Source organism: Copadichromis virginalis, linkage group LG10, assembly GCF_057382275.1.
Source record: "Copadichromis virginalis isolate Kocher_CV1m ecotype Utaka linkage group LG10, C_Virginalis_male_GT1.1, whole genome shotgun sequence".
NCBI classification, from domain to species: domain Eukaryota; kingdom Metazoa; phylum Chordata; class Actinopteri; order Cichliformes; family Cichlidae; genus Copadichromis; species Copadichromis virginalis.
This window is the reverse complement of record NC_140627.1, coordinates 31,934,340-31,958,179: the sequence shown is the minus strand read 5'-3', so window position 1 is coordinate 31,958,179 and position 23,840 is coordinate 31,934,340. Positions and strand designations below refer to the sequence as shown.

Sequence of the window (23,840 nt, the reverse complement as noted above, 5' to 3'; positions counted from 1 at the left end):
AACAACATGCCTCGTTTGCTCAAGTACTTTTTTCCTGTTTAAGAGCCTTCTGTGTAACAATGCAATGCATTTTGTTTCTATTTTGAAAGGCCAGTAGCTCTTACCCACATGTTTTTATAAAAACAAGCACAGTCCTGAAAAATGTAACAAATGTATTCTTTCATTAAGGAAATACAGAAATCAGCTTCCACAGACGTGAACCCGATCGGTTCCAGATGATGCCAGTCACTAGTTTCAAATCTTAATTAATGCAACATTTTCATTTAAAGTCAGAATATGCTTCGCAAGAGATTCACTCCTGATTGGTTGGTCCACACCTTTTTTCACACCTTGGCTCATGTGATCAGGAACATTATCAATAGTGTGTCAACAAACCTCTTAAGGGACAACTCCCACTAGTGTTTAAAATCTGGAATCTCACCATTTGGTCCTAGAACTGAAGAAGCTTCTTGGATGAGAGATGAAATGTAATGAAGTCCTGCCGCTTTGCTTTCCAAGCTCCTTAGAAGCTCCTGGGCAACAGGTTTTGGAGCACATTTGACTGTTTGGGTAGGTGTGTCAAAAATGTCATAAAAATAAGAAACTGTACGTATGAAAGGACATTGAATACCATAAGGGCATTGCTTAGATACTATGGTGTCAAAGCACCACCATTTATACCCCCCAAAAATCCAACAATAACGGTGCTAAAATTGTGTGCTCGCTTTTTAAAGTAGCCTTGATTCAGGAGCTGAAGTCCAGATCACATATGAAATTGTCATTATTGAGAAAATGAGGTGTTTGTGAACTTCATTACTAAAGTCATGAGCAGTGTTCGTCAAGTTACTTGAAAATAGTAATTAGTTACTAATTATGGATTACTTCTCTAAGAAAGCAATCCCGTTACTTTACTGATTACTTATTTTCAAAAGTAATTAATTACTTTATTACTTAGTTACTTTTTAAAAACATGACACACAACCTGAATACGTAAAAACTTGATTTTTTTCTGCATATTTCAGGATATAAAATTGAATCAAATGGAAAAATCTTTTAATTTTATGCACATTGCATTAACCAAAAATTAAGTCATATGCAACGTTCTCTGACTGGAAGAAATGTGTTTAACATATAGCATATAAAATAAAATGTTTCGTGTTTACACTCACTCTTTTAAATAGATGCAAGTAAAACACAGCAAACAATAAATCAAATCAAAGACTCAGCAGCACTGAGTCCTGTCGCTTATAAGTCTATTCTCACCTGTTCAGCAGGAGTGGGGCAGGTGGAGGTTTGACTGATGCTGCAGCGGTCATGTCAGTGGGGGGGATCCGGGGGTTTCTCTGTGAATTTCACATTCCCGTGGCAGCGTGCTCGGTGCTCCCTCAGATTTGAAGTTTTATTTTTCTCTGTAGAAAGTTTTCTTCCCAAGCAGAGTGCACAGCAGACGCTAATGTTTTTGACACTTTTTACAGAACCAAACTCAAACCAATGTCAGTACTTCCACGCTGTAAATGCTGCATGGTCGTACTCTCTCCCGCACTCCACGTTATCCATTGTTGATCTGCACACGCCTGTTGCTGCCACGGACGTCGCTCGTACGTCATTGTCATGAGACACTCTCACAAACAAAATCACGACAGTTTTGTAATGCAGTAATGCAGAGGAGTTAGGGTAAAGTAACAGTAATCTTATTACTTTTTTTGCAATAGTAATCCCTTAATTTACTTGTTACTTGAAAAAAGTAATTGGATTACAGTAACATCCACTGAACTGTAGATCTGAACTAGTATTTTAAGGACAAGTTAAACAGAGTGTGAGGGAGACAGCTGGGGCACAGTGACACGATTGTACGTGTTGCTACTGACATCGTTCAACTTTAAACAAAGAAACATGTTTTCAGCAGGGATCTCCATGAAAGGTTGATGAAGTTAACTTTATCTCGGAAAACAACATCAGCAGCTGCCAATTGTCTGACAGAAGTTGAGTCATGAATTATCCACACAGGTGCAGGTGTGTTGGTGCGAAAAAAACAAAACAAAAGAAATGAGTGCAGATGGTTCTGCACACACAAATAAGTCTTTCAGTATAATTTTATAAAACAACAACATCGTCCTGCCCTCAGCTCCTCCTGCAGCCACACAACAGAAAAGAGACTTTAAAAACTTGTTGGTTTTCTGTTGGTCTTGACGGGAAGTTACTCACTCAAAAATAAAGCTCATCTAATATCAAAGGGAACTCATTATTCTTTTCTTTATTTTAGTGCATTCTGTTACAATAGTCAGTGTTCCCAAAGTATATTGCAGGGTATCACAAAGTAACCTCTTCTGATTACTCTGAACACTCAGACCTTAGACCTTTCAGCACACATTTCCTCTAACATGTTCAGCGCACAGGTTCACCCACCTCCTCCTCAAAGCTTGTTGTTTACGAGGGGCAGCCAATCACAGGGGCCAGCCTGTGTCAACAGTCAGTCTAATCCAGATAAAACGAAATTCTGCCATTTCTAAATGGTCCTCTATAACTCACAAAATGATTTTGTTAAATACATTCTTCATTTCCCTGACCCATGTCATTCCATCTCAAATCATCACATTTGTTAGAACATTTCCTGCTAAAAACTTGTTCAATTGCCAGAAAATTGTAATGGTTCAAAATCAGGACGATTAAAATATTTAAATTCTTTTCGAGATAGAATTTTTTGGAAAAACGGTCCATTGACCCCATTTCCAGACCCATTTTTTTGCACACCGATGTCTGGCTTGAAAGGAGGTGAAACGCTTGAGATGAATTGAGGAGCTGCAGCACTGAAAGACCAATCAGGATCATTTTTAGCTATGAACTGTGCAAAGTCTCAATTTGAATTACTTCCATTCGTGTCATTCTGTCAAAAACATCAAAAACAAAGGTTGTAAAATCAGAAGGGTTTCATTTTTAGTCATATTTATCTCAGGTTTACTGTAGACATCTAGTAACTGGCAGTGCCAAAATCTGCAGTCTCCCTATTGGCCACTTGAAGCTGGCTTTAGAAGACGGTCGTTTCTCTGGCTTGCTCAGGCTCGCATGATGACATGCCCGACCTCAGAGCAGACATGAGCACTTTTACAGCCCACACTGCCTAATGTGTTGACTTCATATGACACTTTTTCCACAGAAAGGCGACTCCCTTCACAGGACTTTAAACCACTTGTGTTTACCGCAACTCTACTGTAAAATGTATGAAAGCAAACAGCTTCATCTTTGTGCAGTTTCACTCATCATCGAATCTATTTGCTCTTCTTATGCAATGCTCCCTCAACACTTAGCCTGTCTGTTCACGCCTGTCTCCTCCACGCAGAGTTTACTAACCTTCGGATGGACCGTTTGTTGACTTTTGTTTTTCTCTGCCTGACAAATCAGGTCCTCTGAGGACTCAGACTCTTGACTGAAAGCGAAAAGTTCCATGTCGCTGAGGCAGGCCTGTCATCACCGCTCAGCTGCAGCGTGAGACAAAGCTATTCACGGAGCAGACAGGAGACGGGAGAGAGTTGTCGGAGACCGCCATGCTTTTAGTAACAGATTTGGACACACAGACAAGCATTGGAGCAATGCATGCATTTACACACATCTCTACATTAAAAGTAGACACACAAACACACAGTCCTCAAGGTAAGCACAATCAAGCTCCATCTGTCAGGAGAAACATAAAATCCTTTGTTTTTATTTGAGATTTATTAATTTTTCCTCTTTCGAGCATTAAATATTCATGTGAAACCAGATTTTACTGTTTGCTTTCTAACATTTAGCTTCAAGCAACCAGTTTTCACGCATTTGCCTGCACTGCAATAATAATGTAAAAAAGAAACAGCCATTACTACTCAGTTCCCACAAACACCTTGGTTTGAAAATGGCATAAATACTAATAATTTACATTCGTTACATATTTAAACTTTTTTTTTTTTTTTTTTAAATTCACACACTTCCTTAATATTCTGAAAATCATCTGAAACTTCACTGGCAGCCAGAGCTTGAACCCTCTTTTCGGTACTGCATTACTTTGTAACGTTTTTCTCCTTCCTTGTTTTTGTTACTCTACACGAAATGAAAGTTATACTGAAGTTTGTTGCACACGTAGTGTCACTGCTGTAAATCACCTGCAGCAGGGTTTCTTTTGCAGTGTGACGTGCTAAACTGTATTGTCATTTCCGTCTCCTGTAATGACTGAGTTGTTGATGCCAGACTGCAAAACACGTTTGGAACTGCACCACAATCAATATCTATCTGCATACTATGTGCTGTGATGGTGATGGCATTTCAGAAGCACACCTGAACTTTTCTTTTTGGAACTGGGAATACAGCAATCTCCTGCTCTGACAACAAAGCTGTCCTTCTCCAAAAGTCCTGTTAATTCTGTGTCCCAGACCTTTGGCTTCTTGAAAAGTCTGCAATAGGTTATCTGGTGAGCAGATAAGGTCAGCGGTTCAATTCCTGGCTTCTCCATCCTGAGATAAGGTAATGAACCCCAAGTTTCCTTCGATGCATGCACTGGGGTATGAATGTTGGTCAAATCACAGAGGTATAGAAAAGGTGTTGTATGTGAAGGAGGCTCAAATAAAGTCGAAAAGTGCCAGTCCATACTGTAAGTCAGCCCAGGGTTTCTCAGTCTAGCTATGAACAGGTTCACGTAAATGTAGCTGTGATGGAAACACGACCAATAAAGATAAAATAATTTTAGAAAAACATGAAGTGCTTAAGTAGATATTACAGGCTGGAAACAACTGCTGGCACAGACTGTATGAATGAATGTGCTGTATGAATATGTGCGAGCATTAAGCATTTCAGGGAGTAAGACTGGGAACGTGCTACTATTTTAATAGAGTTTAGCCTCTGTGAAGCCAGGAAAGAAAGCCAGCAAAAATGTGTGACTGTGAAATTTAACAGACTAATCAGTATCACAGCTCTTATCATTAAGACACTGGTGTAATCCATCAGATTCTCCTGGTGTACCCGGGAGAATCTGTTGGATCACAGTTGTTATTCCATTAAATTAAAGTTCAGATGTGTGGAAGTACTGTTAAGCCCAGATGGTGTTTAGGGGGTCTGAGAGCAAATAAAGAATAAAAATAAAAACTGAATTTAAATGTAGGCTTAGACTGCGTGTCAATTTTATATGGAGTCAGCAAGTACAAATAAATGTACTTGTACTTAACGTACTTATAGAATAATAAACGGTTTTAAATCATTTGCAGGCAATATATAATAAAGCAAGAATAAAGTTTCTTCTAATTCCCTTCATCAGGAAAAGAAAGCAATTGGACACTTTTAAAAGAAAACGTTATTAAATGTATTAAATTAATTTATAAGTTGCACAGTAAAGTCTGGAGATTTTCCAGGAACAGTGATGATATTCTTCCAGAGAATTAACCCGTCAGCAGGCAGTGTAATCTTGAACATGACCTGCTCTGGACTGGGTCAGAGTTACAGCATTGGTTACTATAGTGATATACTAACAAGAAAAACCACATTCATAACACTGAAAACCCGGAGCTGTCCCTGACGTTGCCTCTCTGAGCCTGAAATATAACAGCATTGTTCAGACCCAATGCAATCAAATTTTAAACCTGGAATTTCTATTGTGGTTTAACAATAAGAACAGTTGCCATAGCATTAAAATGATTATTAATTGAGACCAGTGTGACCAACAAAACAGGAATACTATTTGTTTTCTGGTCATCATTAAAGATGCTATTCAAAGTTAAACATAAGTGGGTTTCAAGCATTGTTTCATGTTAGTCATGTGATTAGATTTGTGTGGTATGGCTGACAGTTTAACAACATAAGAAGTTTACTGATTTGCCAAAGCTTAAATGGTCCATCTTCTCCTTGTTTGCCACCTGAGCACTACTAAAGTTTCCTTTAGAAAAGATGACTTTGTAATCGAGCCCTCCTGAGCTCTGAAAATCCCTGCATGCAAATCTCAGGCAGGGACTTTGAGATCTCTAGTTGGTATCTATTCTTAGAACCTGCTTCCATCATGTGACTTTTTCTCAACATTGTTTGCAACATTAATTTTGAATGCTTGACTATAAATATAAGTAGTAAAATACAAGTACTCTCAGTCGGTCTCAGATGAGGCCGTGTCAGGCTTGAGCGTGCAAACATCCAGCTGTTTCCTGGTTGCAGTCTATACCAGCGCAGATGTGCACAAAAAAAAAAAAAAAAAAAAGAAAAGAGCAGTGGGGGGGTTGAGACATTAAATTTTGACCAGTGGTGGGAGGGTTAACTCTGAATGAATGAGAATGCTCTTCACAAGCCCAGAGGGTCCTGCGGGCTCCCACTTGACTTCACACACTACACAGTGAATCAATACCTCTTTGATTATTACTTGTTTACAAAGGCAGTGTGGGTTGCTGCACCATTGCACTGGATTGCATTAAAATGTGCAGGTATTCACTTTATTATGTGCACTTATTTTGGTGGCACATTGAAATAAATATCACAAGAAGCAGCTCGCAATGGAACGCAGTCCATGATTTTTAAATGGAGTATATTATCTGTGCCCATGTTGATATTACAATCTTGCAATCCTCCTCCCTTCCAGCCAAATTGATCCACATCCAGAAGTTGTTTGAAAGGCTTGTACACATCTTCAAAGCAAATCTATTGACCTGCTTTGTTCTGCCTTTTCCTTCCTGTCACCATCTTCCCACTTTGTGCACATGGCTTCACACTGCTGACATCAAATACACGTGAGGCCCTGACAATTAGTGGGGACTGTTGCAGGGTAATTAGTGGAAAGGAAGTAAGCCTCCAATTTCCTTTAGCCCCCTAGAGAGCATCGATGGGCATAGACACTCATGCATGAACACATGTACAGTACACCAAGAAAAACACAAATACAAAGATTTGTTGAACAGTGCTGACAAACAGAAATAGTCCTTCATTTTTAATGCTGTATGGTGCTATGGTATGGAGCTTATTAACTGCAGGGCTGGAGTAGTAACATATACTAATACTACTAATAATAAATATTAAAGCAGGGGAGAGCAAAATGTTAGTGAAACTGAAAACAGACAAAATGCTACAAGGAAAAACAAGGCAGAAAAGAAGAAAACCGCTAAAGATGTAACGTAATAAAGAACCGGCACAAATGGCATTTTTACTAACCTACCTTATGCTATCTTTACAGTGGCTGTAATCAGTGTTTTATAATAAAACTATATCAAACGTGAAAGGGGTCTCCCATCATGATGAAGCTAGTGAGAATTATCAGCTGAATTTGCAGCTCCTCTCTGCTTTATCGAGCTTTCTATCAAGTTTCAGCTCATTGTGTTGCTGTTCAGTCTGTAAATTTACCGCTATAGTTCACTCAGACTGCGCTCATAACATTTTTCAGCTACAACAGAGACTTTTTCAGCAAAAATAAGCTCTTAAAACTCACTGCACTCTACCTGCTTAGCACCAAATGGCAGACGGGGACATTTAGCAGCAAAAGAGCCAAACGGTTCACTAACAAGTAAGCAGAGAGCAAAAGACTGGATGACATTCACATTGAGGAGTACACTATATTGCCAAAAGTATTTGCTTGTCTGTCTTCACACACATATGAACTTAAGTGACATCCCATTCTTAATCCATACAGTTTAATATGATGATGTTAGTCCACCTTTTTGCTTCAAATCATCTGGGAAAACATTCTAGAAGGTTTAGGAGTGTTTATAGGAATTTTTGGTCAAGGAGGCCTGACTCTCAGGATCCACCAATTCATCCCAGAGGTTTTCTATCAGGACTCTGTGCAGGCCAGTCTAGTTCTTCCACACCAAACTCATCCATCTCTATGGACCTTGTTTGTGCACTGTTGGAAGAAGAAGAGGCCATCACCAAACTCTTTCAACAACAAACTGCCCCCTGTGTGTGCTTGCTTTGATGAATTACTACATTATGTAGTTTTTTTATATATAGCTGTGTTCCAATTCAAGGTAGAGCATTGTTCTGTGCTTTTTAAATGTATTTATTTATTCTTTTTTATCAGCACCAGTTGTTACTTTCATGTTACTTTCATATTTTGTATTTATTATTGTTACTAATGTTCACTGTTCTTAGAAAAGTTTCACAAATGTGGTACAATACTGGACATAACTGGCAGTGCACAACTGTGCACATAAAAATACATTATCTATCCATCTGTTGACACACACACACACACACACACACACACACACACACACACACACACACACACACACACACACACACACACACACACACACACACACACGTATGTGTCCCAAGGTTAAACAAGGACACTAAAGGCTGTCATCAGACCACTAAAATGAGTTGATTTGTTTAAGGTGTCGTGATGCTGAAGGACACGGAAGGTTGTCCTCTGGCACCAGATCAGCTTCTAGGTGTTGTCCTCTGAGGTCTAATGTAGTTATGCATCACATGATCACGTGCTGTGCGCGTGTGTGTGTGTGTATAATTTGCGTGCACACAGGCCAGCATTTCTACCCTAAGTAATCCTTGAGTGATTGCTGGATTAGAGGGAAGAAACGGCTCAGAGCTTCTTCTGCTCTAATGCAGTATTCATCACTACACCTTTCCCAAAATTTATTATTCATGTTTCTTTACCAGCTGTCATGTCCAAGTGACCCATATCATAGTGCCGGCTTCTGACGGGAACACTGTTGTTGTCTGCTCTTGATCACCACCTGCAGTCCCCCACTGTTCCTATAAATCCCTCCCTTTATTCTTTCTCACTCTTTCAACAATTTTCTGCCTTGTCATCTCTCACCTTCCCGTCCTCCTCCACTAGTCTCATCTGTTTCCTTTTACTGTCTGTTTTTTCTCATAAATGTCTCAGGAGAAATGACAAAAACAATTCAAACTTTGGCACAAAACATGATGTGTGTCTGTGAAACCATTGGTTGTGGTAGAATATGCCCTGGTTCAAGTCCCTGCATTAGCCGGTTCTTTAGTGTAATAAATGAAACTAAGATTTAGCTCTTTTTTTGATTAACGACAAACTATTTTTGTTGTGATTTAAAATATTTTGCTGCTCTGCAGTCACATAGTGAAATTCTGAAAGCTTAAAAGCAGACAGATACACAATAAAGAAAAAGCATAAAATGTAGCATGGTACACATGATGTAATGGCAGACTTTAATGTGTATTTTGATAGAAAAAATTAAAAGAAAACTACTTAAATGTAGACTTGTGTGGCTGCAGAGCTCTGTGTGCACACTGCTGAGTAAAGACACACAGCACTTTTACAGCCCACACTGTAAAGCACTGTTTGTGCTCGCTGCAGTTTTCATTATGTGTGAATAAAAAGTTGCTAGTGTATTGAGCAATTATACCATTTTCCTCTCTGAAGCTCCAACTTAAGTTCAACATTGAAAGAGCAACAGGAAACCAGGACTCTGAAGGTCCCAAGGACAGAGACGCAGCTTTGACACCTAGCTCATAGCTTTGCACAACTCACTTGCACCAATTAAATGCTTATTCTGCTATATTAACCCTCTTATAGTCAACTATTACAGCAATATCAAAAACGAGATGCCTTTTTTCAACATTAAATAATAGCGCAAACAGCAGTAAATTGCCTGCCGCAAACCATTAGTAAATCTGGTGCTCGGCCAGAACGAAATCGATGTTGACACAGCAGATAATTATCACACGCTGACATCATTAAATTACAAATCATGAGATCTTTCAAGAAGGATCTGCAGCGACAAGTGACCATGTGTCAGCGTTTATTCGTTTACAGGTAGTATGAAGATGTGAAATGTTTGTACGATATAACAGGACAAAGAGGCTATTCCGAAAGTGGGACTGTTACTATATATTTATTAATAAGCTTCCTCTTTTACGGTGACATGATCAGTTGTGGCTTGCCTGAGTAATCACAGAGCTGACAGCTGGATGCATGTTGCTGTAATTAAGGCTAGAATTTCAACATATTATTCACTACGTTGAGTTTTTAAATACAAGACAGCTGGGTCAAAAAAAGGCTGTTAATAGACAGCCTTGGAAGAAGAAAATTATATTCAAAAATAATAAATTTATAGTAAAAAATTTGTTACCCTTCACAAGAACTCAAAGTTAAGGTCCAATTCAATTCACTTTTATTTATATAGCGCCAAATCACAGCAACAGTCATTGCAAGGTGCTTGGTGACAGTGGGAAGGAAAAACTCCCTTTTAATAGGAAGAAACCTCCAGCAGTACCAGGCTCAGACAGGAGTAGCCTCTGACCAGCTTGGAGTGACGGGAGGAGATCAAGACAAAAGACACGCAGGGAAAGAGAGACAGAAATAATAATATCTAATGATTAAATGCAGAGAGGTGTGTAAAGACAGTTAGTGAAAAAAGGTGAGTGTAGAAGAAACACTCAGTGCATTATGGGAAGCCAGTAGCGCAGACCTAGGGCAACCTAACTAAGGGATGGTCACCTGATTCAGCACCAATGACAAGATTTAGTTCAGTTGTTAAAACAATATTCATATTTAGAAATGAAACCACAAAAAAAATACAAAAAAATAAAGTTTATCTATTTAACTTGATAAACTGCCCTGAGCCATCCTACTCGACCTCTCTGCACTGAATCATATCTGTTATTAACCTCTGTCTCTCTTCCACAGCATGTCTTTATCCTGTCTTCCTTCTCTCACCCCAACCGGTCGCAGCAGATGGCCCCGCCCCTCCCTGAGCCTGGTTCTGCTGGAGGTTTCTTCCTGTTAAAAGGGAGTTTTTCCTTCCCACTGTCGCCAAAGTGTTTGCTCATATGATTGTTGGGTTTTTCTCTCTATGTACTATATATTGGTCTAGCTTACAATATGAAGCACCACAAGGCGACTGTTGTTGTGATTTGATGCTGTATAAATAAAATTTAATTGAAATGAACCATACATGCAGTCCCCATCACTGCGCCTTACCAAATTAAATTACTACAAACTAATAAAGAACCAAAGACTGACTCATTTCATAAAAACAATGCAAGTACACATTTAGTTTTTGACCCGTTTTTCTAGAGCATTCAAATCTGCATGAGTTACAAATGATTCAGCTCTGTAGGAACTTTTGTGTTATTTTGCACATTGTCTTATGATGTGGTAACAATTTCTTGTTTTCATTGACTTGCAGATATTTCAGTGACATCCTTCAACTCACTGGGACATTTAGAGATTTACTAGGAAAGTTTTAGCAATAGTTGGTGATGAAAGTCAATTAAATATTCATATGGTCTCAGCAGTGCTGCTAGCAGTTGTGTTGTCTGAACTGCCATTAGTCCTAACCGTGCCAATAGCAAGGGGCTGTCACTTCACGGCACCCACTCGCTCAACAGTGATTCATGTTAACGCTCACTGAAAGTACGAGTGCGTTCAGTGAAGACGACTTCCAGTTGCTTGGGATACCTTTGTTTTCTTTAAAACATGTTGAACGCTTTTCTTGTAAGAGACATTATGAGCACTTTGATGATGCCCAAGAGCACTTTCGTTCCACCACTTTTACTTTATCTACTACCGACATGTATGGTTCTTGTTTGCAGCCTTCGATGTGCTTTTTAAAAGAGAGCGATTCAGACAGGATTGTAGGAAAGGATGCAAGTAATCTCTGATGAGCTCTCCAGAAGAGCCAAAACAATTGCACACACAGAAAATGACAGATTTCTAAGAGATGATAAACTGTACACCAGCAAGAAGTTTGCAGTTGTTTCAAACCCAACAATCTGACTAGAACACCAAATCATTTATGTCCTTGGATGTGTTTTGCACCGTGGACGTCCTTTGATTGAGAGAAGACTCTGCTGTTACTATTTTCAGATACACACATTTTCAGTAGCTTTTCGAGGACTTTCAGCATTATGGCTCAAAGCACTCAAGATATTCAATTTTTATGGTATGTACGCTAGATGGACCGTAAATGCATCCGACTATTCTTGGAGCCGATGAGCCAGCAGCTTATATCCCATTTTCAACAAAAGCAATTCAATCTAGTCAACATATCCACCGAGAAAACCCGAGGAGCGACGATCCAAGGACTACAGGATACCTGGGAATGCAGTTTCCCTTTGGATTTCTGTACGAAGACGTGGTCCAGTGACACCATCACACGAGGGAACACGCTGGTGCCAAATTTTAGACTTACAGTGTCGAATCCTCTCTGTGTGAAAAATGCTGCTTAATTCAGCTGAAGTTGGCACACACTCTGAAACTGAACAGACTGTACAGCGAATCCCTGAATGCAATTACCCCACATCTGTGTTTCCATATACAGACACCACACAGTAATTCTATCCGACAGGGACTAACCTAGGCATTACTGAATACTTTTGAGTACTTTGCATATAATCTGGATGCCAAGTAGATCCCTACATGCAGGAAGAAGGTCCATGTCCAATGCCAATTACATGTACCACTTCAAATAAGTGCTAAGCGTGTCGATGCGAGCCGCTGAGTAATTCTGCTGTAAAAGTGTAGCCAGAATAAACCGACAGAAATCAGCAGAAGAGATTCTGATATCTAAGATGTGAAAAAATGAAAAACTATACCTACAAACTTGAGCTGGCTGGTTTTAGGAAGGACAACAAGTATAATATAATGAACCTTGCGCTCTAAAAAAGGATTCAATATACTCGAAATACCTGCAGCTCATCTCTAATTCCTGTGCACTCACAGCAGCAGACAGATCATGACAAACTCTCTGCTTCTAGAAATCCACTTAACACGAAACACCTCTGGCTTCTCAGCTGCAGTGCCATTCATTTCTACTGAGCAGAAACACACGGCGAGAGCCACACTGCTACAGACAGTGGATGATGCAGACAGTAGTAAACAGGACAGAGTGCCAGCCCCGACTAATGACAGAAAGCTGGGGCAAGCCCAATAGTGGACTCAGCTTCTGGTGAAAATTAGCTCTGGAAGACTGCAAAGTAACCAAGCAAAGCAACAACAGAATCTGCCACATCACCGAGACTGAGCCGTTTCTCTCCAAAGTGCAGAATCAAGGTTGCTGAGGATGAGCAGGCTAGAGTAAGCCACATTGCAAAGTAATAGCAGCCTTACCTCTTAGTCAGATGCCAAAATCAAAGGCTTGGGAAGTCAGAAAATCATAGAGCTGGTTAAGCAGCTACAGGAATTCTCAGCTGGTCAGAAGGAAACTCTTAGGATCCAATTTCTTCTGTTATTTTGGGGATAATCTCTTTAGTTTAGAGGCTGGAGTCCAGCAGCAGCAGCAGCAGCAGACGGCTCATTTCCATGTGCAACACAGGTGCCTCTGACATGCTTCTTCTTCCCTTCAGGGGACCGGAGCGCTTCAGACTGCGATCTGGCCGGGGCAAAGAAGTGGATAAGAGTATTGACAGCTGAAGTAGTAATATTCCTGTCGGCGCAAAGAACTGATCATCCTTCTGTGTGAATTAAAGCGGTGAGGAAGAAGATCCAGTGCACCAGAGCCGCAGAGCGCACAGCCGGCGCAGCACACTCTCTGTCGCTTAAATCCCCCCAAAATGGGCTGATGCTGGGCAGACGGCAGGCAGATCAACAAAGCGCGGAGAGAAGAGGTGCTGTTGCATCAACATTTCTCTGAGTCTAGTTTTCTGTTTGTTTAAATGGGGGAAAAAAAACCCTGGAAAAAAATCACCAAAAGAGCTCCAACAGAATCACCACCGGCATCATCTCCTCTCCGGGGCTTACTCAAGTCTGCACAGGACCGATGTGACTGAGACAGACAGAGAGAGAGAAAGAAAGAGTGAAAGTGTGCGCATGCATGCATATATGTGTGCGCGCGCAATACAGGAGGACAGGCGGAGAGAAGAGAGCGGAGAGATGCGAACAGGCAGGAGGCTGCGAGCGCAAGTGGAGGCAAAGAGCGATGTGAGAGGAGAGGACGCTCAGAGGAGGAGGAGGAGGAAGGTTGAGGGGGAGATGCCTGGAAGAGAGAAAGTGAGAGAGAAAGTGAGCAGAGGGGAGGGAGCTGCTTGCACCGTCAGTGACTACATTAACAGAACTGAGTAGGTGGAGTTTTCCTTGCAGGAGCTGAGCGGGGATCATGGTTTGAAATGGAGAGGGAGGGAAAAAAAAAAAAAAAGAAGAGCAACACACGAGAGAGGATGCAGAGAAGAGGCTGAGTTCTAAAATCACTGACAGAGGGAAGAATCAGGATGTTTAAAAGGTTAAAGAAACCTGAGAGGAGGGATTCTCTCCCAAAGCAAAATGGAATTTGTGCACAGAGTGGAGGTGGTGGTGTCTGCTGGGGGTTGGCAGAGTCCTCCACCTGCAGTGAAGCTGGCACACTGACAGCCCGCCTCTTGCCAGGGGTCGTAAACATTGATTAGAATATTTAAAGAAGCACGCGCTCACGCACGGGAAGGAAACACGTGGACACTTTAAGACCCTGGTGTAGGCGCACACACACACACACACACACACACACACACACACCGTATATTTACACAGCTGCACTGTATAAACTTATAAACTATTTATAGACTTGTTTCAGCCTTCTCTTTATTTGGATATGGATTTCACTTTATTGCCTATTTTGTGCTCCGTCTTTAATTTTTGACTTTATAGACATATTTATGTGTTTGATCATGTATTTACACATTTCATATACACACTTTGTGCTTACTGCAGATTGTGTTGTAACTGTAGGGAATGTGTGTGAAGCACTGTAGTATTTTTCCATGCAGATGCGTTGTTTCCTGTCAACACATTCTCATGTTAGGGGACCGGCGTCTGTCAGGGTCAAGCAGTAAAACTCACTATTCCTTCAGCTCTCCATAGAGTGCCATGTTACCATGCCTTCAGCCATGAAAATAACAGTTTCCTCTTAAAGTCGTAAAAAATAAAATTCTTCCATTCTGATACTTTCCAGGCCTAAAATCAGGAGTATGGTTCACTTGACTGACAAATATGGTGGCCTGAAGTTGTTGGCCCCCTCTCTGCAGTCACCAAAATGAAGTGAAGTGAATTTCAAGCATCAAGGTGCCAACTTCTAATCTCCCTGAAGAGATGAAGTTTAGGGCATGCTATGCATGTAGCATGATTTGATGCCTCTGGGAAAATCTGCCAAAAAAAAAATAAAAATAAAAAAAAATAAATAAATAAAGAGAAGCTTTGAATGTAGCTTTTGCCGATCAAAAATGAAAATTGATTCTGTGGAGCTCATTTTGCACCCAAGACGTTTTTAGAGAACTGTGTGCATAAAGAGAACATTTGAAGGGTGGAAGCAGACTGCCTGGATGACGTGTTCATCCAATCAGGTGCAGGTCAGAGTTTGTCATCACTGACACCTGCTGTCCTCCTACAGCCACTCTCTGCTAGAAGCTAACTCAATGAGCATCTTCCTTTTGTGACAGCATGAACACTGTGCATACACACCAGTGGACACCTACCATTTATCAGCCAGGACACCAGGAGCTTTCTGTTTTGCACTTCATCATCACACATTCTTTTCCTTGAATTTGCTGATTAGGTTTAATCACAAAACACTACTTGGTCTACTACTTCTGTAGGTAAAAAACACAAGCGGCCACCACAATTTGATTTATGATGGTTACCCGGTCTATTTAAATAGACGGAGTGTGATGAGATCTAACTGACAGATCTGCACTAAAGCTGGTTTGGTCACGGCACAGACAAAGCAATGTTATTCAAGGCTCTGAGAATGAAAATGGGATTGTTTTTGCTTTTCCTTTGTCGTGCACTTGAATTTATTGTATTAAAAATATGTATGCACAAAATTGCCTCCTCAGGTGACATTTTAAAGTTGAAAATGTTATCCTGTTAGTGCTCTGAAGTAGAAAAGCAATGCTTGTAATGCACCTTTGACATTTCTGAGCTTGCAAAAACATGCAAGTACAATATGTGCTTATATTTGTGTAGGTGTCATTCTAAAATGAGCACAATATATACACCCCACTGCACACACACACAGCGAGATACACAATTGCTTAAAGAGCAGAATTTTCCACAACTATACACACATACATTGCACCTGATACACGCACACACCTAATTTGCTGAGAAAGCTTTTTGCGCTGATGCAATCAATACTTGTTATGAAAATAATACTGGGCTGTTTGTTAAGTGATGGAAGGTTAAGGGAAAAAAAACACAGTACATAAATTCTTTTCATTGTAGAGGCACATTTATCAAAATCTGTTTTTCTTCTTCTTTGGTTGAGTGCAGCAAACAGCATGTCTGAGCAGTGCATGCAATTATAAAGACATGCTTCTGTAAGCAGCCGTCTATATTAGCAGCTGGAAAGCCAGCTTATTGCCCCTGAAGACAGAGCGTCTCAGGACACAGTTTATGGTCAAATGAAGAGGATAATTATAGGTGACCTTTGCCAATAGCAATTAAAATAAACCGTTTTGTCCCTAATTTTGAGCTTAAGTAAGGTAGGGTTAGCTTCAGCTCCAGCTTTTAGGTTTTTAGAGCAGGGGTGTCAGTCGATGCTATTATCGTCAACTGCATGGCATGCTTTTAAAAAGTAAACAAGCATTCTTAAAAAACACCTGCTGAAGAAGCATTCAAGGCAACAGCTTAGTGGAGATAACGCAAGTGTTCAAGGCCAGAAATGTGACAAAGGAGAGACAGATCAGCTTAAGAATCCTAAATACAAATATGTGCCTGTTGTTCTCTTTGATGCAGGACGCTCACTGATAGCAGACATGCAGAACTATGACCTGTGGGGTGGAAAGACTTTTTAAATCTTATTATGGGACAAATTTTCGTCAAAGATTTTTTTAAATTTGACTCATAATTCTAAACATGAAGTTCTGGCTGCCGAGCAGCGAGGACTTTCTGGAGCTGTCAAAGGAAAAAGGCGAATACGTTTCGCTCTAACGTCTGTGTAAAATCTCTCTAACTGAATGTTGGGATGTCCACTTTTTTTATACGTTATCAGCCCGCTGAATAACTTATCACTTGTTATCAGTCCCATACGTGAGGCCAGTAGGGGGCCTCCTCTGCCTAGTAGTGGACAGTTACAGTCCTGATCAAAAGTTTAAGACCACTTGAAAAATGGCAAAAGTGAGTGAGTGGGAACATTTCTCCAAGTGGTGAAGACGGCTGCACAAAAGGGGTCTACTGTCTGGAACTGTTCTCCATTTTTGTAAACTTTCCTGGCCATTCATCCCCAATGGGTTTTAATTGGATTTAGATCAGGGGAACACGCAGGATGGTCCAAAAGAGTGATGTTATTCTCCTGGAAGAATTCCCATGTCCTGTGGGCATTGCGTACTGTAGCGTTGTCCTGTTGAAAAACCCAATCATTACCACAAAGACAAAGTCCCTCAGTCATCAGGGATGCTCTCTGCAACACCTGGACATAACCAGCGGCCGTTTGGCGCCCCTGCACCTCCTGAAGTTCCATTGTTCCAAAAGAGCAATACAATTCCACATTTGGAGGTTGAGGGAATGGCAGAAGCTCAAAAAACAAACAGTTGTCAGTAGCGTGAAAGTTTGAGGTCTGCCTTTTGGACAGTTATGCACTGTTTAGGTTCCAAAAATCCAACCAAAGTACTCCGTCTACCTACGATTTACCACTGCAGATGCTATAGGCAGTTCTTTAAATGGCTGCATAATAAGTATTATTTTATTGCTCTCTGTTTATCACAGATTACAATGAATGAAAACTACCCATATATGGCATTGAAGGTTTTGGGCATAATGAAGTAAAGCACTGTCCTAGCATTACCTTTGCTTAGTTGAATTCTATATTTTATTTAATTTATGTGTAATTTTATTTTTGTGAGACTAGAACCTTCCAAAGCTGCTGAGGAAATCAACATTTTGAAGAGCTGCATGCAAGCTAAACAAGACTCTGCAAAATGTATGAGGAGCAAAATACCCAAACACCAACGGCTAGCTGTTATTCAGCTGAAGCGCTAAATCTGTCACTCAGAGGGAGTTTCACAGGCTCACTGTTGGTCATGTGGTAGAGGAAATGCTCCAGAGTTTAGCTTTGGTTACACAAAAGTGCTCCACTATTAGTCATTGAAAGTAATATAATACTGATTGTAGGTAAAATTATACTTAATATCTTAAAATCATTGTTGTGCTGACATTTCAAGTGTTTGTACTTAGTAATTATTGGACTCAGATACTCTGTATAAACTGCCAAAAAGAAGAAGATAAAGATGAATGTTTTCTCAGTGATGCAGTTTTATTGAAGTCAGATAATGCAGTGTTACTGCCTTATCACTGTAATCACTGCAGTCAGTTTTACAGCCTGATGCAAAAGAGTATGAAAAAAAAAGAAGAATGTAATTCAGCTGTTTTCTTTACAGTGTGGAACGATCGCTGTCGCAGACTCCACGCTGGTTATTTAAGAGGAATTAAACTAATAGTCTTGACTCAGCAGCGGCAGCAGCTGTGGCCTCATCCAGCACACATCAGTGCAAAGCTAATGCCAGAGAAAGTGTAAACTGGTAAGACGATCACTTCAGTTTTCTACTTTTGGCAGTGACTTCCTCCTAATTGTCATTTTATGTTTCACAGACTCAATGAAACAATATACTGGCTCAAAATCAGGAGGCAGTCGTGAGTCATCTGTAGAAAGCCACATGAGTTTGGAATGGCCGTTGTCTAACTGAACTGATTCTTATGCAATGCTATGTAATGTTATTAAGACTGACTGAAGTTGATAATGAGCGCTCTGTTGCTTTTCCCCCCCTTGCGGCTTACTTTAGAGATCTTTTTCTGCCATCTTCAGGTCAAAACTTTAATTTGTGCTTTTGTTTACGATCTACAAAACTAATGGCACATCATCAGCCTCAGGCAAACACTAACAGGCGACTTGTTCCACTGAGACTGAAATACCAGTTTGTGTTTAAATGCAATGTCAATTATTTACTTGATAAAGATGTGAAAGTAGAAAAATACCGGTGCAGCCTACACAGAAGTTTTCATCCCATTTTTTCAGACACATTTTTGATTGGCTCAGTTCTGTAGGACACTTTTCTAAAAGTCTGGCTTTTATCTTTTTGTCTAGTGGCTGTGAAGACAGCTGGTGAGCTGTCCTCATGGATAGAGTACAGGTTAACATGTCACTGTCTTTTGCAGCCTACACTGTGCCCTACAGGGAGTCACCACAAAGACACAAGGGCTGCACAGAGAAGAGAAAATGCAGCCACAATAAAGACAGAGAAACCTCAGATGGCCGGTGAAGCTGCTGAAAAGAAAATCTGAGGCTTTTTTTCCTTGTTGCTCATTTTCTGTTATTTTGAGCCTTTTTCCGAGTTTTGTGATGTGACAACGAAACCTGTGAGTCTCACAAAAAAGTATTGGTCAGAAAGATTTGTATCCATCTATAAAGCTAAAACTGCACCAGGGGTATCAAACATAAGGCACGTGGACCAGAATTGGCCCTGTGAAGTCTCCAATCTGGCCCAGGGGATGGCTTTAGAAAATGTAACGATTTTAGATGTATTTTAGCAGGTTTTAGGACATTTTCCACTGATAAAAGCTCCCCTGTCACCATGGATACTACACCAAAGTAAATATGTAATAGATAAACTATTAAAAAAAACAAAAACAAACAAAAATCAGTTTTTTCCACTATAAACTGAGAAATTTGTGATTTTTTTTTTAAACAGTAAATCTTCCAGTTTATGATTACATGACAGTCTGCACAATGAGCTAAAAAAAAAAAAAAGTCAATTTCTTTATCATGTAAAACAAACAAAACAAAAAAACTGATGTATTGTTGAAACTGCACTTCTTTTTCAAAGTGCCCCACAATGTAAAAGGAGTTTGACAGTTAAACAGTACCCAAGAAAAAGCATGTCTAAGAAAATGATTGCATAAAGCAGTAAGAACAAGCTTTCCTTTGCAAAGTTGCATTGAAACATTGGTCCTTCACACGTGAGGGCGGTGTGGATGTTGTCCCCCAGGAAATATTTCCCATCTGATGCTTAATTTCCTGAATTTTAATTAATGTGTTTTATGAAGCAGCTTCACCAAAATTAATTCTATAACAAAACACTGAGTGTATGTATGAGCTCATGATTTACTTTTACAAATCGAGAGTGGAAAAAAAAGCTATTGATAAAAAGATGCTGGAGGCATTGATTCCTTCTTGCACAAAGTTCTAGCAAAAATAATTCCTTCAATTCTTTTGTTTTTTTATATATTGAGGCTGTGCATCCCCATAAATGTACTCATTTAGTTTGCCGGGCTGTGGGAGTGTCGCATGCTGGAGTTATGACATTATAAATACGAACAAAATGTAAATTTTAATATCACCGAAGCACTCCAAAATTGAACGCTCATTTATTTGAATGATTGCTTTGACAACTAAAAAGATTTTTATCTTCTTTATCTTCTGTTAGTGTGCTTTTGCGTGTGGAGAGGTGCTCTTTGTTCAGATGGCGCCTTGCTGTAGGCTCGCTGCCTGTTAAAATAACTGTGAAACATCACTTGCTAATTCCTTTTGCCTGTCAGGATGTACTTGGCAAGTGAAAGCAGGCTGAGACTGCTGATGGTGAAACAGAGATGGATAAACAGCTCTTTGTACCAAATGGAAGCTACACAGCTAGAAACAAAGCTCACGCTCATCTAAATTATGCATGAATGTGATGTGAACTCATTGCTTTAATGCTCTCTTGGAAGTAGTAAATGTGCAGATGCTATGGGGGTAAATGTATATATGCCCAGAGCAGAAAGCACAAAGTGATGAAAGAAATTACACACAAGTCATTTCCATGTAAAAAGATGTGACTAATCTCGCACAGTTGTTGCTCGGGAAAGTGAGAAAATTCGGGGTCAGGTCGACATGTTTTTAGAAACAATAACAAAACATTAATGATTGTCAAGTCTCTCTCTTCCATTTCGCTGGCTGAGCTGTAAGAATGTACGAACAAAACAGAGACTAACAAAAGCTGAGTCATGCACATCACTTATACTGCTGCCTAAAAAGAAATGACTTACATTATAAAATCAGTAATAAAAATATGGATAACTCCTTACTAATGGATATTTGCTCGAAGAAATGATTTCATTTCATTTTCAAAGCTGTTTTGAAAGGAGGCCTGTTTTTTGTGCATTTGAGAGATTTCTTTAAAATATTCTTTTAGAAGCTGAAGGTTTGAGCTTTCTGGCCCTCAAGATTTCCAGAAGTCTGTAAAACAGTTCTGATGACCGCAAGTTATAATGGAGAAGAATATAATACAACTAACAATAACAGAATAGTGAGACGATGAGGGTACTCGAAGTGGTGAAGGTCAGAAAAGTTTAAGTTTTTTTTTTCTTTCAAGTTTGAAAGCAAATTTTCACGAAAAGCCAACCGGCTTCTAGTTCTGGTCACACCTCGAGTTCAGCCCTGGACACTCGTTCTCAACTAACTGCATTTGTAAAACCATTTGTCATTAAATTAAAGGCTTAATCATGGTTATTTTCATCACTGTATTTCATATCTAAACTTACCCTAGGCATTGCAATGTTGCATGCATTTTTAAAATATAATAATAATAATGGATTGGATTTATATAGCGCTTTTCAAGGCACCCAAAGTGCTTTACAGTGCCACTATTCATTCACTCTCACATTCACACACTGGTGGAGGCAGCTACAGTTGTAGCCACTGACAGAAGTGAGGCTGCCATATTGCACCATCGGCCCCTCTGGCCAACACCAGTAGGCGGTAGGGTAAAGTGTCTTGCCCAAGGACACAACGACCAGGACAGAGAACCCGGGGATTGAACAGGCAACCTTCCGGTTACAGATGCGCTTCCCAACCTCCTGCACCACGGTCACCCCGGTGATATTGCACAGCATTGTTTGTTGCAGCTGCTGTTACTTCTCACCCTGCTGTTTCCACAAACTATTTAGTGGATCTGCAAAGCATTTATGTCTTGATGCATGCATGCAAAGCATTTACTTAAACATGCAGTCACATTTTTAAGAATGCACATTCTGCTTGATAGTGTGGCTCATTCGGTAAAAAAGGAAAAACAGCATCCATAATAAAACAAACAAACCAAAAGAAGGATGAACCTAATAAGATGTGGTTTTCTGTTGCAGGTTTCAAAGAACAGCAGACTGAATGAAACTGACAGGCTGAAAAGTTGGAGGAGGGAAAGAGGAAACCAAGAGAGACAAGCTGAGAACAGAACGATGAAGTGCACTTATTGCATGTATGCTGTGCACCAGCACCAAAATTAGCTCTTGGTGGCCATGTTCCTGCCAGGGACACATCTGCGGATCTCATCTACTGTCATCTTCCATCCCCATCCCATCCCTGCAAAGTGTTTTGGAGAACTACTGTGAAGCAATGTAATATTAGTTTAATGTGCAGTCTTATCTGCATTTGGGCTTAAATTTGTAGTTTTTTTTTTAGAAGTCTTGCAGAGCACTTTCTAAGTGTGCATGCATGTGTCTTTCTGTAATATGGGTTAGTTAGTTAAGAATTTCATATCATCATATTGAGTCTTTATTTTAAAATAATATTCTTTTTTTTTTTAAAATCACACATCATTTGCATTTGATTATTAGGGTTGATCTGCAGCGAGAAAACTAGATAATAAAGTCTGACATGTTAGTTAGGTGTTTTGTTAACGAGTGGATCCTTTGGTCCATATTAAAAGAATCTGTGATGAGTTTCTATACTGTGATTCTGTTATTGTCTGTTCTGTAGATGTGCCTGTTCGATTTTTCTAGATAAGGCTCGAGAACCCTGACAATTCATATTTTAGCCAATAGACATGGTCACTTCTTCCTCTTGGACAGATTTAGAGTCTAATTTTACAAAAAATAGTTTATTCTTTTCCAAACCAACTGTATAGGCTGAATTCTTTTTGAAAAATTGCCTGTTCACTCTGAATGAGTGCATGCCAACACAAGCAGCTTTAGCCATATGCAATCATTTGGACTTCACGTACATTAATGCCACTAAATTACTCCTCTAAACTTTGCTTTTGCAATTATCTGACAAACAATATGGGCACCTTTGTGGTGTTCCTGTACAAGCCACCCAACATGCCTATGCTGCAGTTCTGGTGACAGAAATTCACCAAAACTCCAACACAAACTATGGATGTGGTTGTGCTGGTGAATCCATGCTAACTAGCTAGCTGGCTCGAGTTTATAATTTAACCTTCAACCCTCTTTTCTACTTAAAATAATTAATAGTAGCAAGAAACTGAGATTTTTACAGTGATAAGGCCCAGTTTGCACAAACTATGGACAACATCACAGTGCTTACATCCATCTTTTATATACAGTGTTTTTACCATGCATCAGAAATACTCTTTGAATTTATATCTGATTAAGCTACTACAGCCACACCAGGGAAAACGAGCTGCTGCCATTTGCCATAAAGCCTGCAAGAACAATGGGCACAGTAAGACAGAGTCCGATATCAGTCTGATGTCATTATTGCAATTGATCTTTCAAATTGTTGCTGGTTGCTTCACCTTCTTCCAATTGGTTACCGAATAGAAAAAATGCAATCACCAAGCAAACGCTGATTTTTCCAAGTCACAAGGAGGTTGTGCTATTTTTACCTCTGTGTGACCGAGTCACTACACATCCAGAAAACTCTTTGAATTCGTTTTTAAAAAGGGCTCGATATTCGATCGCACACTTCAGTAAACACAGCGAATCAGATCCAGTCTGCAGATACAGCTGCGACATTCATAAACACCTTGCTGCATTCATGTTGGCATTACCCGTTGTGTGTGCAGTGTAGCCTTGCTCTAAAACGCTGCAGGATTTTTCACATCAGTTTGGATGGGGGGGGGGGGGGGGGGGGGGTTGATGACGGCTTCACCTTCATCATCATCAGCTTCGTTGCAGTTTCTGATTAGCTGCTTAATGGGTTCACACGTCATTATGTTCAATCATTGTGGGAGTCCCCATCGTTCTGGCTGAA

At 40.0% G+C, this 23,840-nt stretch overlaps 1 protein-coding gene across 1 annotated transcript in view; it reads right to left on the bottom strand.

The window, feature by feature from the left end:
• The window catches only part of sgcd (sarcoglycan, delta (dystrophin-associated glycoprotein)), a 431,268-nt gene extending 417,474 nt beyond the window's left edge, over nucleotides 1-13,794 (bottom strand). Inside the window, exon 1 of the mRNA XM_085471058.1 lies at nucleotides 13,025-13,794. The gene's annotated coding sequence lies outside the window, so the exon portion shown is untranslated. The remainder of the gene's footprint in view (nucleotides 1-13,024) is intronic.
• Nucleotides 13,795-23,840: the final 10,046 nt, after the last annotated feature.